Genomic DNA, 15,433 nt, shown 5'->3' with positions numbered 1-15,433 from the left:
TTTGATGTGGACCATTTTTAAAGCTTTCATTGAATTTGTTACAATATTGTTTTTGTTTTATGTTTTGATTTTTTGACTATGAGGCACATGGGATCTTAACTCCCTGACTAGGGATAGAACCCACTTCCCCTGCACTAGAAGGCAAAGCGTTAACCATTGGACCCCCAGGGAGATCCTGACAATTCCTTTTTAACAGTGACTTAAAGACCTCAGTTTCTTGTATCTTGCAGCTGTGCCACCTGAAAAACGTGGCTTCCAGGTCAGCTGGCATAGGAAGAGTGAACTAAAGAGCTGTTCATTCTCTCTTAAATGCTTTAGCTTGGAAATGACACACATCACTCCTGCTCAGTGCCAGTTGTCCAGAACTAGTTATATGTCCTCCAACTGCAAGGGCATTGGACATTTCAGCAAGTACACAGGCTTTGGGAAGTAACAAAGATCTCTGTCAGAATGGAATTAAGCAAATGAGAGATCACTGAGGTTTTCATCTTTATTATTTCTTCCTTTAAAAAATTGAAAAAAATTACAGTAAACTGACTTCCACAGAGGAATGTTCTTTGTGGCTTAGCTAGACATAAACAGTACCATTGATGTGTCTAGGGAATATATGCAGTGGGGATTTAGGCTCTTGAGAACTTTGGCAGATCCAGTGACCGCTCTGAGGTTAGGTCCCATGAGTTGTCACACTGAGTAATAAAAGGTGGGGTGGAAGTGGCTGGCCTGACCCCCAGTTGGCTGATTATTCGGTTCAGACAGAGCTAAAGAAAAACAGTTGCCCAGTGGCCTTTCAACTCTGCTCCTTTCCTGTTATTTCTTCAACCATTTATAGTCTAGTGTCTGGATAGAGCTGGGCCAAAGTTTGGCAAGATTCTAGGGAGATAAATTATTTGTAGGCCAGCAAGGGCCTCACAGCTTTACTAGGAAAGGGAAAATTGGAAGCTTGGATACTGTTCAGTTGTTAAGTCGTGTCCGACTCTTTCTCCAACACTACTCAGCTCCACATCTCATCAGTTATCAGATACTCATGATTGTGCCTTCCAATGATTCTGCTTCATACTCAATGCATGATTGCCTTTGCCTTAGGTTAAGCCTCCACTATGTCCATTCTAGAATAGCATTCTAACTGGTCTTGCTAATAAGACAGAGCAATACATTAAAGCTCAAATATAACCATAAGACGTGTAAAATTTTCAGTGGCTTCTGATCATCTGCGGCATACATTTCCATCCTGCCTGTCTTAGTGCATAATGCTTGTCGCGATGTAGCTGCTGTTTTCCTCTACTGTCTATCATCTCTCTATACTCCCAACAGGTGGGGAATAACTGGTCGGTACCAGATTGCTTCAAATCCATGTGTGCCTCTGCTTATTCCTGTATGTTGCTACCCACAATGCTAGTCACCTACTTTTCATCTGGCAAACTCTTGAATCTTTCAGGGTTCAGCCCAGACTTCATCTCACCTAGGGAAAATTTCTAGATGCCCTCAGTTGACTTTGACACTCTATATCTGGTTCTGGCAGCATTTATTATATTGAATTGTAATGTTTAATCTGCTCAAAATCTCCAATTCTGACCCCATTAAAGTCAGAAGCTATAACTTATGTAACTTTGTCTCCATTGTATTTTTATACTCTTCATTATGTTGTATTGATCTTTATTCTATATTTATGCCAATATCACACTATCTTACTAACTGCAGCTTTTCAATAAGTCTTGAAATAAGGTAGTATAAGAACCACAACTTTATTCTTCTCAAAGTTGACTTGGCCATGCATACCCTTTATATTACTCTATATTAAAACCAAATTATCAATTTCTGCAAACGAAACCTCCTTGATATTTTGATTTGAGTTGTATTTAATCCATGGTTTAATCTGGGGAGAATTGACATCATTACACTATTGGGTTTTCTGATCCAGGAATGTGTTATATCTCTCCATTCATTTAGGCCATTTTTCATTCTTCCAGTATTATTTTGTAGTTAACAGTATACAGGTCTTACTCATCTTTTACCACTTAAATAAAAAACCTGACAAGCAAAAAACTCAAATTTAGGAAACATAAATTGGGAGGGGATTCTTTGTTTTCCAGGTGGATTTAATGAAAGGCTTCTTGAGTACCCCCAAAATCTATATTGGAAAAAATACATCACAGAGTAGGTACTCAAAAACACTACTGATAACTGAATGTCTGCTGCAATTTAGAGAATTTGCATTCGTAAGCAAAACCAAAGACTACAGGGAATAAAAGATGCCTGTGTTTCATTCATTTTACTCACTGAGGGTGTTTCCTTGGGTTTACTCCTGTGTTCCATTCAGCTTACCCACTGATGGTGTTTGCTTGGGTTTACTTGCAGGTAAAAAGAAACCGAAAACCATAAAACTTGTATTCTTTAAATCCAGGAGTCTGTGTCAGGCAGACTCAACATCTGGGAGAGTAAGTATGGATTTGGTCACACTGACTAGGGCCTAGGCTTTTTGATGTCCCTGACTTCCCAACAGCCTGCAGGTTCTCAGAGAAGATTCACTCCTCCAACATAGAGTCAAACTGTGTGCTCATGGGATGAGGACTGGATCCATGAGCCAGGTGTAGTTTGTAGGCAGCTATGGAAAGCACAGAGGAGGGCATGGCCACCCATTCTAGTAGTATTCTTGCCTGAAGAATCCCACGGAAAAAGAAGCCTGGTGGGTTATGGTCCATAGGGTCACAATGAATCTGACGCAACTGAAGTAATTCAGCACAGAAAGCTGAAAGTCTTCAGGCTCGACTAAAAATGCAGATATGGGAGCATCCTTCTCAGGGTAATGACAATACCTACCAGACTGTGGGAAGTTCAGTCATGTTCCTATCTATCTTGCATCTGCTCAGAACTGAATCTTCCTAAAGTTCAGCTGATTTGCAAGGAGATCAAGCCAGTCAATCCTAAAGGAAATCAACCCTGAAAATTCATTGACAGGACTGTTACTAAAACTGAAGCTCCAATACTTTAGCCACCTGATATGAAGAGTTGATTCATTGGAAAAGACCTTGATACTGGGAAAGATTGAGGATGGGAGGAGAAGGGGACAACAGAGGAGGAGATGGTTGGATAGCATCACTGACTCAATGGACATGAGTTTGAGAAAACTCTAGGACATAGTGAAGGACAGGGAAGCCTGGTGTGCTGCAGTCCATGGGGGTCGCAAAGACTTGGACAAAACTTGACTGAGCAACAATAACAAAGTTCATTTATACCCAGTGCCCATCTCAGCTCCGAAGACTCTAACGGCTTCCGCATAGCCACTGAACAGTTCAAACTTCTTTTTTATGACATTTAAATCCATTTATAATCAACATCCAAATACCTAGCAGGCATTATATTCCAAGTATTCTCTACATTTTTTCTTGATCTCTAGGTATAATAGAGAGCGTGCGGTTCTGTACAAATGGCAGACTTATTTTTCACTTTTATATTGCAGTTTCACTGCATGGTTGGACCTCAGTCTCCTACTTTATATATTATTTTACTTTGAGTGATTTCTGCAATTTCATCTTCCAATCGTTTTCTTGAAATTTTCATTTCCACTGTTCACCCCGTCCATTCAGCCCAGGTTGCTAGAATAATGTTCCCAAAATTATAGCTTTGCTCATGAGCCTGAGGAAAAAGTTCAGGGCCTTTCCATAGTTAAAAAATAAGACAGAATTTAATAGTTTCATATCAAGACTCTTTAAAATCTAAACAACACTCCCCCTAACCACCTCGCTAATCCCCAAGCAAACAAACACAAAAAGACTCTTTAAAATCCATTCGGCCCTGCCTTAACCTACCTTAGTTGCTGGGCTTCTTACTCTGAGTGTGCAAGTTTGGGATTGATACCCTTCGATATTTCTCTTGTACTTATCCATTGGTTGTTCTCATCTATGCATCAGATATTGTTGTTGATTATGTGTGTGTGTGTGTGTGTGACTATGTCTATATTCCTATTAGACTGTGGTTTCTCTATGGCTCATCCTACAGCTTCTTTAGGACCAAATACCACTTCTTCCAACAGTAGATGCCCAATTAGTATTTGCTGGTGAAGAAGGAAGACATGGAGCAGAGCAGAAAGTGCCCTTGGTGAGTGCTGCATCAGAGAAATTCATAGACATATCCAGAAGTTCACAGCCTGAACCTGGTTGGCGGTGATAGGAATAAAAGGATGCTCTTTTGCTTCCATTTAACAGATATATGTGGATCATCTCAAGGTTAGATACTAAAATATACCATTAAATACTAATCCCAGAGGAAGAAATGCAAATTCGTGCTCCACTAATGTCTGCAAGTGAGATGTGAAGCTTGGACTAGCTTTCCATGATTTATTGAGCTGTGATAGAGGACATCAGATTCTTACACCTACTGCCCCAGGCTTGTGGTCACAACCATGAGACAGCTGGACTTCATCAACAGTTAAAATGAAGATGAACGTGTGTCCCATTAGCAGAGGGAAGATCATGAAGGTCAGGAATAGAATAAAAGGGAAGAACACCACTTTATGCCCATTGAAGAAATTTTCAACTGATGGGCATCCCTGAGTGAAACTGTGTTCAAAGGGTTTTTACACATCTGCTTTATGCCGTATGCCACACAGGAGCCCTGGAGCACACAGATGAAACAGACACAGGGAGCTATCGGACACACGGACAGCCATTTAAGAAGGTCCTTCACATTTATGTACAACTTTATACTTTCCCTGTAAATAAATACGCTTCTATTGCTGTAGAGTTATAAAATGTTTATTGAAAGAAAGAAAGATATCTGTATTCCTATACACAAAGGTAATTGTTCATAATGTGCTAAATTTTCACCCCTTTTTCTAAGCCTGAGTACTTTTCAGTAGTTGAGAGCATGCCACATGTTCTTTTCTTCCATTTACTTTGTATTTCCCCATGTTAATACACAGTTGTTTTACAGTTAGTCTATTCCTGTGGTGAATACTGATTGAATTTTTAAAAGTTAAGCCATGTTGAATACTTTGATTATGAAATATTTTTCTTTCTATGTATTTTTAGATTGGATTTTCTGGAAGTTTGTTGAGGATATTTATGTCATGTCCATGAGAGATGTTTTGTCTGTAATTTTATTCTTTCGTAACGTCTTTGTCTGGTTTTGGTATCAAGGTAACGTGTGGTGAGTAAAATGTGTTGGGTATTGTCCCCTTTAACAGTTCTAGAAGAGAACTTCTAGAATTGGTAGAATTGGTGTTGTGTAGATACAATTGTGTATAGGATTGGTATTATTTCTTCCTTAAATATTTAATAGAATTCATAAGTGAAACCACCTGAGCCAGGAGGTTCGTTTTCCTTTTCTTTTTTTAAAAAATCATGAACTCAATTTCTTTAAGAAGCATAGTACTGATGAGGTCTTCTTGCTCTTTTTCCTTTTTGTGGGAGCTTTGGCAATTTTCATCATTCAAAGAATTTGTTCACAACATCAAAACTCTTGTGATTACGGGCAAAGAGTATTTGTCCATATTATTCTCTTACTATGTTGTAATTGCTAATGTTTGTAACATCTGTAATAATGTTTCCTCTTTCATTTCTAAATGAAATTTTTGTCTTCTTTCTCTTCCACAGCCTTTTTATTGATTTCATCAAACTACTAACTATTGGTTTCATTGTTTTTGTCTACTTATATATTCTCAATATCACTAATTTCTGCTCTTCCTTCTTCTGTTTGCTGGGATATTTTTGCTTTCTTTTCTAGTTTCCTTAGGTAAAATCTTAGATCTCTGATTTGAGACCTTTTTCCTTTTCTAGCACATGCATTTAATGCCATACATTTCCCTGAAAGCACTGCTTTTAGTATGTTTCCCAAATTTTGATCCGTTGTGTGAGCGACGGCTTCCCTTTCACTTTTCACTTTCATGCATTGGAGAAGGAAATGGCAACCCACTTCAGTGTTCTTGCCTGGAGAATCCCAGGGACTGGGGAGCCTGGTGGGCTGCTGTCTACGGGGTCACACAGAGTCGGACACAACTGAAGTGACTTAGCAGCAGCAGTAGTCTTCATTTTTACTCTCAAAATAGTCATCTGAGTGCCTGTAGCCAAACATTAGAATTGTCTGTGATGGTCTGAAAAATGTTGATGTATATACCCCATGTATACCTCAAGACCATATGAGTCAGGAAATTTGGGGATGGGTCCTGGGCATTGCTTTAATACCTCCCTAGGGTGATTTGAATGCTTACCTAAGGTTGAGAATCCTTTCTCTAACTTATTGAAAGGGATTCCCAAACTCTTGTTGTAAACATTCATCTGGATGCTTGTTGAAAAATGCAAATTCTTGCACCCACTCTTAGAGACTTTGATTCAACCAGTAAATACAATAGTCTGTAGATATGGGTATTTTTTTTTTTAATAGCTCATGTGGATTCTGATGTATGTGGGGCTTAGACTACACTTGGAAAACTGCATTAGAGAATCCATAAAAGAAGAAATAAATCCCTGCTGAGGTAGCAGCTATAGGTATGCGTGTGTGTGTGTACTCAGTCATGTCCATTGCCATTTCCTACTATCAGGATCTTCCTGACCCAGGGATCGAATCTGCAACTTCCATGTCTCCTGCATTTCAGGTGGATTCTTTACTACTGAACCACCAGAGAAGCCCCTGCTGTATGTATTTCAAGAGGTAAAAAATAACCTGATTGCTGTTGGTATCTTGGAGAGGGTGCCTTCCTCCTACCCCTTGCTGTCAGGTAACAAGTCTATGATTGCAACAAAGTCTCCTTTGCTGGGAATACTTGGCTTCATTACTGAAATTGCTGACCTTATCATCACTTTCTGATAGCAAGTAGAATTTTCTTCATAAACTGCAGGTCTCTGTTCATACAGTTTGCTGTGTCTAAATGCCTCCCTTTTCAGCTAGCTGGCTCCTGCTTATCCTTAGCACTCCATCTAGGAAGACTTCTCTGACCTCCCACACTAGAAGTCTCTGGACTCCACACTTCTCCAGTCTAGATCAGGTGCCTCTCCTTGGGTCCTCATAGCCTCTCTGCATATTAATCTCAAAGATTAAACATTTATTTCTATTCTGTTTCCTCCACCAAACCCTTGAGGAAAAGTTTAGCCTGGAGTCTGGCCCTAACAGATCCTCAGGAATGTGTGTTGAGCTGATCTTACTGAACGTGCTTCAACTAGTGGGCATCCCAGCATTCTGCCTTCCTATTGGTTTCAGCTTGGGATGTGATCAGGACAGTGACTTCCTATGTCTTCTAGAGGGACAGTCCCTCCATCTGGAACTGAATCAGTGTGTGTGGGGGTGGAAGGGGTGGAGGAAGACTCAGCTGTTTCTGCAAGCCTGTAGCCCAGGGTTTGGCAAATAATAACTGCTCAGAAATATTGTTTGATTGAATGAAATAAGGGAACAAAGAAGTAAAAAGTCAAACGATAGTCAGAAGGAGGACATAGAGGCCCTAAAAAGTCAAGAATCATGAAAGAAAAATCTCATGAGATTTATTGTTTGTTAGATTCTGGTTTTGAAGAGGAAGAGGAATCAGAGATCAAGTTGCCAACATTCATTGGATCATGGAGAAAGCAAAGGAGTTCCAGAAAAACACCTACTTCTGCTTCAGTGACTATGCCAAAGCCTTTGACTGTGTGGATCACAACAAACTGAAAATTCTTAAAGAGATGGGAAGACCAGACCACCTTATCTGGCTCTTGAGAGCCAGATAAGGCTCTGTATGTGGGTCAAGAAGCAACAGTTAGAACTTAACAGGGAACAACTGACTGGTTCAAAATTGGGAAAGGAGTACAACAAAGCTGTATATTGTCACCCTGCTCATTTAACTTCTATGCAAAGTACATCATGTGAAATGCTAGACTAGATGAATCACAAGCTGGAATCAAGATTGTGGAGAGAAATATCAAAAACCTCAGATATGCAGATGATACCATTCTTATGGCAAAAAGTGAAGAATAACTAAAGAGCCTCTTGATGAGGGTGAAAGAGGAGAATGAAAAAGTTGGCCTGAAACTTACCATTCAAAAAACTAAGATCATGGCATCCAGTCCCATCACTTCATGGCAAATAGAAGGGGAAAAATGGAAGCAGTGACAGATTTTATCTACGTGGGCTCCAAAATTGCTGTGGATGATGACTGCAGCCATGAAACTAAAAGATGCTTTCTCCCTTGGAAGAAAAGTTATGTCAAACCTAGACTGTGTATTAAAAACCAAAGAAATCACTTTGCTGACAAAGGTCCATATAGTCAAAGCTATGGTTTTTCCAGTCATCCTGTATAGATATGAGAATTGGACCATAAAGAAATCATGAACACTGAAGAATAGATTCTTTGGATTTGTGATGCTGGGAAGATTCTTAAGAGTCCCTTGGACTGCAAGGAAATCAAACCAGTCAATCATAAAGGAAATCAATCCTGAATATTCTTTGGAAGGGCTAAAACTGAAGCTGAAGCTCCAATACTTCGGCCACTTGATGCAAAAATCTGATTCATTGGAAAAAGACTCTGATGCTAGGAAAGATTGAAGGCAAAAGAAGAGGACAGCAGAAGATGAGATGGTTAGATAGCATCACAGACTCGATGGACATGAATTTGAGCAAACTGCAGGAGATAGTGAAGGACAGAGGAACCTGACATGTTGCAGTCCATGGGATTGCAAAGAGTCAGACACAACTTAGTGACTGAACAACAAATCACACTGAATTATCTAAACCCACTTCCAGGCTTTCTAAGTAGAAGAGACCTATAGTCAGAGAAGGACTTTGATTTCCCCAGAAAATACAATGAATGAGAGTATTTTTCTAAACATTCCAATTAATGGGTTAAGGTAATGAATGTTGATAGGTCAAATAATGTAGTTGCATGAAAAAGTGTTTAAACTGCTGCCAGCAAAGATTTTTAATCTCCCTGAAGGAAACGTAGTGTTTAGGCCCTTTAGAAACATCTCTTTGCAAGTAATCAAGTTGGCAAACATAGTATTTCTCAGTGTACAAGCCCAATCTCAGGGCACTTGTTTATCACTGCATGTTTTCTACAGGCACTTGTAAATAATAAAGTTGCTTTCCTTTGAAAAATAATAGAAATCCTTGCCCATTCCCCGTGGTTATTCAGAGTAGAGATAGTTTTCTTAATAAGAAAAAAAAGTGCATTTTTAGTTCAAAGAATGGAATGATGTCCTTTTCAATGTGACATCAGTTAAAGAGCAAGCAATATGATTGTGTCTTTGTGAGTTTCAAGGAGGAAGGACCAGTCAAGCTCTGAAGACAACAGGAGGAGGGTTGGGCATGGTTGAGGTACTTTGCTATAGAGTGCTGAGGGGAACTAGTTGGTGAGGACTTTATTCATTCAATTGGGAAATATTTATTACGTCTATGCTGTGTATCAGCCACTGTTTTAGAAGCTTGAATGAGTATATGAGATTTCACAAAATAGTTTATGGTGAGATACAAAGGGCTCTGAACAAGAAAATCTGGTTATAGTTCTGTGAATGGCCTGGGTAATTTCTTGCCCCCTCTGGGCTCTCATTTATATGTATATAAAATGGGGAGATGAGATTGAACTACATGATCCCCAAGATCCCATACATCTCTGTCATTAAGATACCGCCAGTCAACTAAAAAATGAAAAATGTGTCAGCAGTTTCAATGTGGAAGTTCAATCCTCTAAGGTTGAATATGAGAATAGGTTGAGGAAACTGCTGACGTGGCTGGCATAATGGATAGAGAGAGTTCATAATTCTTTTTGATGAGGGTGTAGAAAATTGGGTGGAAGGTGTGTGGGAGGGGTCTGAGAAAATTACAGGTAAGGACTGGGCATATTTCTCCACATCGCTGTACCACTAAAGGGATGGGCTGCAGTCAAATGCACACAGAGACCAAAGCCAGGCTGAGTGTCGGCTTTACGGTGTAAGAAAAAGGACTTTTGTGATAGTCCTGAAGTTCTGTTGCTTTTACATCTCACTCAGTTATCAGCTCATTGATGTCTCCCTCTGTTATCTCCTATTTTTATGACACTGGTCAGTTTCTACCAGTTTCCGATTGAGGTTAATGTGTTCGTTATATGAGACAAAACATGCAAGATACTTAAAGTGAAACTTGATACTGAGTAAGTTCTAGAGTGTCAGTTTCTTTTCTTTCTAGTATAAAAGCACAGTGATCTGGGATCTCCTATTATAGAGGCAAACTGTGACCATATATTCCTTTAGAATTATTCTTTCATGACGGTAATGATGACTTTTGCATTCATCTCATTGGACTGAAGTATGTGTTCTCTCTCACAAGGATTTCCAATTACAGGCTTGTATTTTCTCTTCACACCCAATTACTCCTTTTGTCACTGCATCATCCACCTGCTGTCACTTTTCTTTTTAAAGCACAATTTGGATCAAATCATGCCCTTGAGCAAAATTCTACAGTAGCTCCCCATTGCTTGCAGAATAAAATCCCCACCCCTGAGCTTCTGCTCTCAGCTCTCCATGATCCAGACCCAGCATGCCTTTCCGTGTTCATCTTCTATTATATCACTCCATGCACAGGACCTCTATCCCAGTGGTTCTCAAACCTAAATGTGCTTCAGATTCACCTGGAGGGCTTCTTAAAATGCATGTTTGTGGGCCTCATGCCCAGTGTTTCTGATTCGATAAGTCTGGAGTAAGGTGTTGAGATTGTGCATTTCTAACAAATTTCCAGGTGATTCTGATGCTGCTTGTATGGGGACCACACTTTAAGAACCGTTGTTTGACCACACAAAACACTGGTCCTTTTTGGTATATATCAGATAAGTACTTTTGAAATTGAACAGGACTCTATGGGCCTTCCCCTGAGACCCATGTCTGCAGCCCACCTTTTGCCTGCAGAAAAACTTTAGCCAAAGAGTAAGTTTCATCAGAGAAGTGAGAAAATGCAGCCACAAAGGAAAACAATGAAATAGGACAAAGTAAGTCATTAAATAAAGTCAAGAACCCTTAGATCCTCCTTAAGAGCTATAAGATAGTATTCTGAGCCATATCCTTTGAGCTGTTTTGTAGATACTGAAATGCCCAGAAGGTAGAAAAAGTTAACTACATGGTGACCAGACTGTAGCCATGCCATAAGTTGCCAAAATTCCAAGAAATGACCTCAGAGAAATGGGAACAAACCAGCCTTGGAACTGAAGATTAGCTGTACTTAAAACATTCAAGATGAAGCTGGTCAGACCACCGATGACCAATTTCAAGATGACTGTCAGAGCTGACTGTGCTGTTTCTGCATGTAAACCCCTCCCTCTGCCTATAAAAGCTCTTGCCCACTGATTGGTAGTGGGGAGAATCAGCCTTTGAACACGAGTGTGTCCGTTCCCCTTCAGTTGCCAGCCTCTGGGATAAAGCAAGCTTTCTTTTCCACTAACCTTGCCTATCAAGTATTGGCTTTCAAGGGGTGAGCAGCCAGATCCCACTTTCAGTAACACTTTTGCATCATGGCATTCTTCCCTCAGGTTCCTGCTCTTGGTATAGCTCCACTCACTTTTCAAGTTAATTTCACTTTTTAAGGACGCTTGTCTTGTCACTCAGAATTAGGGAGGAAAGCATTCTTACGCTAAGCACCCGTTAGCTTTCGTGGGTACTTCTTCATGTGCTACTTATATTTTAGTGTTTTTTCATTCTACATTGTACTAGAGCTAATTGTGTGTTTGCCTGCACTTGCATTCAATTGTCAGTCCCTTGAGGGAAAGGAGCAGATTTCATTAATCTGAATCCTCAAAAGGCTTAAGTTTTATGATGCTGCCTGGGAGGAAGATTTATATTCAGTACATGCTTCCCTCCCCTTCTCTGCTTACTGCTGCCTTCCAGGAAGACAGCAATTTCAAGGTAAGCTAACACTCCTCCTTCTGCGACTGGAGAACTTGCAGCATTTAGGTATCTGAAACATTCAATTTCCATCAGCAAGATTAGAGAGAGATTCACCAAAGTTAAAAGGGAACCAACCCAAAAAATTGTTCTAGGATAGGTTTCAGGGCTACCTGTGTCGTAAAGATGCTAAGACCCACTGTAGCAAGTCAAGCTGTTGTGGTGAACACTATCTAAAGTCAACTCTGATCTAAAGAGGTATTTGAATTTTTTTAAGAGGACAAGTGTCAGAAGCAATTTCATCTCTGTGGATAGCCCTTCCCCATGCTGAACGTCAAAAATAAAATAACCGAGAGGAAAAAAAAAAAAAGAAGAAGGCAGAGTAAGTGCACAGTCTGGAATTGTTTTGCTCAAAGTAAATTTCAGGAAATGCAAAATAATCAATCTCTTTAATACCCTTTCAGTTTCCAAACAGCACAGAGTAAATCCAGTTCTCCCACCTGACTCCCTGCTAGCTGTTAGTGAGGACGCTTCTTCTTAGCCTCCCTCTGCTCCTCCTTTTCCCCTGCACACCGGGACCTGTTCCTGTTTCTCTGGGTTTGTCTGCCTCATGCCATCTTGGGGGATTCCATCTGACTCCGCAACTCCTTCTGTCACCTTGAGGTGATCACTACATCCAGCCTAGATCTTTCTCCTGAGACACACACCCTTGGAGCCAACAGTTACTCTAAACTCCCTTTGACTTTTCCACAGGGATCTCAGATTCAATATGCCTCTAAATTAAATTAATTCATCATATTCTGGGTAAATTGACCATTTCCAGGGCACTGATTGCAAAGAGAACAGGATTGGTTTAACCAATTTGAAAAATTGTTCAAAAATAAAAAACTGAACAAATGCATAGTATCTGAGCCAAAATTTCCACCCCTAGGTAGACTGCTAACAGAAATGGTTACATATGTTCACCAAGAGATATGTGTGTTAGTCGCTCAGTCATGTCTGACTCTTTGCAACCCCATAGACTGTAGCTCACCAGGCTCCTCTGTCCATGGAGTTCTCTAGTTAAGAATAATGGAGTGGGTTGCCATTTCCTTCTCCAAAGAGATACATACATGAGTGTTTATAGGTGCATTCTGCAATAGCCCCAAACTGGAAATCATCCAAGTGGTCCACTGACTATAGAATGAATATGTCAATTTGGTTTAATCATATGATGAAATACTATAAAACAATAACAGTGAAAAAAACTGTGGAATAAATAATCTACAGAGAACACTATGGATATCTCATACAAACATTGTTGAATAGAAGACATAGGCAGAAGAATACATACCGAATGCTTCCTTTTATTTTATTTTACTTTTTATCATGCTATGCAGCATGTGAGATTCCCTCACCAAGGACCTAACCTGGGCCCTTGACAGTGAGGGCACAGAGTCCTAACCAATGGACCACCAGGGAATTCCTTCATTCCATTTATGTAGAGCTCAGAAGCAGGCCAAATTAATTTATTCTGTGAAAAGTCATGAGGGTGAATACCCTTGGGAGAATGCGATAAGAAGGAAGCATGAGGAGGCTTTAGGTGTGCGGCAAAGTTCTTCTCCTTGATTTGGATGCTTATTTACATAATGGGGTTCAGTTTGTGAAAATTCTTTGAGCAGTACACTTAAGAGCTGTGCACTTTTTTTAGTGTATGCTTTTGAACTGAGGTACTGGAGAAGACTCTTGAGAGTCCCTTGGACTGCAAGGAGATACAACCAGTCCATCCTAAAGGAGATCAGTCCTGAATGTTCATTGGAAGGACTGATGCTGAGGCTGAAACTCCAATAGTTTGGCCACCTCATACAAAGAGTTGACTCATTGGAAAGACTCTGATGCTGGGAGGGATTGGGGGCAAGAGGAGAAGGGTATAACAGAGGATGAGATGGCTGGATAGCATCACCGACTCAATGCACATGAGTTTGAATAAACTCCAGGAGTTGGTGATGGACAGGGAGGCCTGGCGTGCTGTGATTCATGGGGTCGCAAAGAGTCGGATACGACTGAGCAACTGAACTGAACTGAACTGATACTTGAATAAGATGCATGAAAAAAGAAAAAGACAAGGGCTACTGTGCTCAGTTTCTTTCCTGCTGAGCTTTCAAGTCTCAGTTATGGTTTCCGTCATATCCCTATTCTGGTACTTTGCAGCTTATTTCCTCCTTGGTAGACAAACATGTAGCAAATAACCTCAAAAAAAAAAAAAAAAGAAAGAAAGAAAGAAAGAAAGAAAATATCCTGTAAGAGGGCAGACTGTGCACAAAGTCCAGTCAAAGTGTTATTCTAAACATCTAGATGTCTGTCCTGGCCTCCATGGTTGCCCCTTCTCATTGCATATCTATGAGGTATAGATTAAAGGTGATTTTTTCTGTCTGTGCAAAACCAATGTGTGTAGGCCCATGTGGTGAAAAGTGTGGCCTTTCCTTGCTTAGTTGCCTTTGTCTAAATCAGTTGTCTATACACGTGTGGATTCATTCCTATATTCTCTATTCTATTCTACTGATCTATTTGTTTATTCTCAAGCCAACCACACATTGTTCTGATCATTATTAAACCTTGTGGGAGGTCTGACTTGTAATCTCCAGCTATAAAGAACTTTCCAGACTCCCACCTCTGTATTTTCTTCTCTAAGAAATAGTTTAGCTCCTCCAGAGATCACTCTCCTTCATAGCAATGGACATTTTCTCCAGATCTTAAACTGAGAAATTGTAGGGTTTTACCCAATATTCTTGCCTGGGAAAATACCATGGGCAGAGGAGCCTGGCAAGCTACAGCCCATGGGGTCACAAAAGAGTCAGACACAACTTAGCAACTAAACAACAACAACAATTCCTCTATCTCAAGGATCTCTCTCCCGCATTGTTGAAAATCATTGTTTCTTATATGTTGTCCATTTTAAAAAGTTGCTTCAAGTGGGAAGGGAAATCCTATCCCTTTTGGCCAGAAGCACAAATCTGTATTACTTTTTTGGGTGCATATCTTTTTGTTCTTTTTCACTAGTTGCTTTAGATATTACAACATAGAGTTTTAAGTTATCACGTTAATCCTCAAGCAAAATTATACTGCTTAATAAACATTAAAGAACCTTATACCTAGGTTTTCCATTCACTCTTTTACTCATTTTATCCTTATTATCTTATATATTTTCTCCATATATCGTATGCCACAGTATCTTGTTATTATTTATATTCTAAACTGTTAATAGCCTATAAAACATGTCAAGATGCATTTGAGATGCTAATAAAAAGACTCTTATATTTATACAGTTATTTACCCTTTTCAGTGCTCTTTATTTTTTCCTATAAATTGGAGTTTCATCTGCTTTAATTTTCCATCAATCTGAGGAAACTTTTTATCTTTTTGTTCAAGACTCATTATTTTTAACTTTGTATGAATAAAAACCTCTATTATTTTGTCATCATTACTGAGGAATATTTTCTTGGGCGTAAAATTCGACATTGAGAGCTTTTTTCCTTTCCAACACTTCAAAATTATTGCTTCTTTTTTTTGGGTCTTCATTGTTTTTGCTGAGAAAAGCTGTTGTTCATATCACTGTTCTTTTTGCTTTGGATCCATTTGAGATTTTCTCT

This window comes from Budorcas taxicolor, chromosome 11 (assembly GCF_023091745.1).
Source record: "Budorcas taxicolor isolate Tak-1 chromosome 11, Takin1.1, whole genome shotgun sequence".
In the NCBI taxonomy this organism is placed as follows: Eukaryota; Metazoa; Chordata; class Mammalia; order Artiodactyla; family Bovidae; genus Budorcas; species Budorcas taxicolor.
The sequence above is the reverse complement of the archived record's forward strand: the minus strand, read 5'-3'. Positions refer to the sequence as shown.